The 2,500-nt window shown below is 37.2% G+C and overlaps 1 protein-coding gene across 1 annotated transcript in view; it reads left to right on the top strand.

The window, feature by feature from the left end:
• LOC135203160 (polypeptide N-acetylgalactosaminyltransferase 1-like) overlaps positions 1-2,500 on the top strand; it is a 318,981-nt gene that overhangs the window by 195,810 nt on the left and 120,671 nt on the right. The window lies entirely within an intron of this gene.

Here is a 2,500-nt window from a genome sequence, read left to right as displayed (position 1 = left end):
GCAAATATAACACACAGAAAATTAAACACAAGTCCTGACTAATTTTGTCTTCATGTATATATGTGTGTGTGCGTGTGTGTGTGAGTATATTTAGTATATATCACACCATGAGGATAACGGCTTGAGCCCTTTGACGCCAGCTTATCTATCCATTAAATCAACGAGGTGCCATGTATCCTCTTGATTGACAGGTTGCGATAATGCTCCCTCTGTTATGGCAACCTTCCCTTTCTGTCTCTGCCAATGCACCCTTGCATCCCAGTTATTTTTACAAGATGTAATTACTTCTTTTTCCCGTTGGTGTAATCCTTGAGAGGTGATTAGTCTCTCTCTCTCTCTCTCTCTCTCTCTCTCTCTCTCGAGCAGGACAGGTTTTCTAGATACTGGTATCGACAGGTATGTAAATTGGTGTTTACATGTGAAGGGTATATAAGACTACCTTTCTATATTTACCTGTACATACGCGTATTCTCTCTCTCTCTCTCTCTCTCTCTCTCTCTCTCTCTCTCTCTCTCTCTTATTGTTACTCTTCGATGGTTCGATCGAGGAAGTTAGCAACGTTGGGAGTGGTTAGTACCTGAGTGGGTGACCGTTAAGAAAAGAGAGACGACGTCATCCCAAAGTTCCTTTTACAGCCTAAGGGGCTAGCAGCTTCACCCTGTCAATACTAGCTGAAAACTAAGTGAAAAGATATAGATTCTATGAAGCTGCTTGATAAGAATATAATTTGGTATATAAATACGTCAATGTGGTAACTGAATGCATAAATGTATATTGATCACCGGATAAATAATGTATGGAGTATATGGATCTCATTTTGCTACGTATACCATGACCACATAAATCTTTATTCATTAGCAATGCACGAATGCATCTGAAACAATCCAGTTGAACCATCAGCTTATTAAGTAAGTCGCCATAGAACAGAATGCCGTTATTTGAAAGAAGAGTCAATCGTAATGAAATGAGAAATATCCACAATGTCCTTTTTTTTATCAATTTCATCATAAAATGCACTTTTTGTGATAAAACTATTTAAAAAAAACAGGTATAAAATTTTGTAGTGGGTTTTTCTTGAGTTTATCAATTTCATCATAAAATGCACTTTTTGTGATAAAACTATTTAAAAAAAACCAGGTATAAAATTTTGTAGTGGGTTTTTCTTGTGTTTCAACTGAAACAAAATGATAATTGTTTAAACGTGCAGACGTCCACGTGGAACGAACCTGAAAGGGCTTTTCGCATGCTAAGTAAACTTCAATTGAACGGGATGTTGAAATGTCACAAAAGAGGGGGAATGCAAATAGCAAGTAAACATCGGGAACAACAAACTGTAATTATTGTAGACCAGCTGTCGTTTCATTTTTGGTTCTTCATTTATTTATTCACGAAAGGGGGTAATCGCATTTTTAAGGGGGGGGGGGCGGTGGATGATGCGGTTTGTGAGTTTGTTCGAATGTGGTTAGTGTCTCACTCAAGGGCGAATCTGAGTTGAAATGATTCAAGTCGCTTTTATGTTTTTGATTTTAACATATCAGTAAAAAAAAGATTTTTGTTTCTGAAAGGAAGTCTTTGCTTTCTTTACTCAAGTGTAAAGGTAAATTGGCCCTGGTACCGTAGTGCCGTTTGCTAGCCTAGACCTTTAAACGCACACACACACCACACACACACACAGCTGAAAGTAGGGTTAAGGAGCTTAACCACGAAGAAAACCTTAGACCCTTTTTCCTCTTATAAAAGGAAAGGTCAGGAAAGAGTCAGGAAGAACCCGGAAAAGGAGGACAAATCTCAAGCTTAGCAGCAGATAGAAACAAGCAAAAAATGCGCAGAAGTTTCTTCGGCGCAATCGCGTTTTCTCTACAAAATATAATAATATATGAAACTCTCAGCCACGGCCCATGAAACTCTAAGCCACGGCCCAATCGTGTCCTGTGTTGTTGGCAACTATAGCGGTTCCAGACGCACAAATATGGCCAACTTCAACATTAAATAAAATAAAAACTACTAAGGCCAGAGGGCTGCAATTTGGTAGTTTTGATGATTAGAGGGTGGATGATCAACATACCAATTTGCAGCCATCTAGCCACAGTAGTTTTTAAGGTCTGAGGGCGTGCGGACAGGCAAACAGCCATCACAATTTTTTCCTTTTACAGAAAACTAAAAACTGACGTTCTCTAATAAAGGCTGACTCCCTAAAAAAGATAAAGATCACTGCATCATTTCAACTTAAATTGCTGAATCGTAGATGAACTCTCTTGCAGAAAAATTCCATAAAATTTTCCGCTTTATTCACCAGATTGGAAGGTTCATCAGCATTGCTTCGAACCCCTTTACACATATTGCGCCATTTACTTCTATCGTGCACGCACTCTCTTGCTTTCTTTATTGTGAGGTTCATTTATATATATATATATATATTATATATATATATATACATATATATATATATATATATATAATATGTATATATATATATATTATAAATATATATGTTGTCAGA

Source organism: Macrobrachium nipponense, chromosome 33 (genome assembly GCF_015104395.2).
Source record: "Macrobrachium nipponense isolate FS-2020 chromosome 33, ASM1510439v2, whole genome shotgun sequence".
In the NCBI taxonomy this organism is placed as follows: Eukaryota; Metazoa; Arthropoda; class Malacostraca; order Decapoda; family Palaemonidae; genus Macrobrachium; species Macrobrachium nipponense.
Note: the sequence above shows the minus strand (reverse complement) of the source record. Positions and strands in the feature narration are given on the sequence as shown.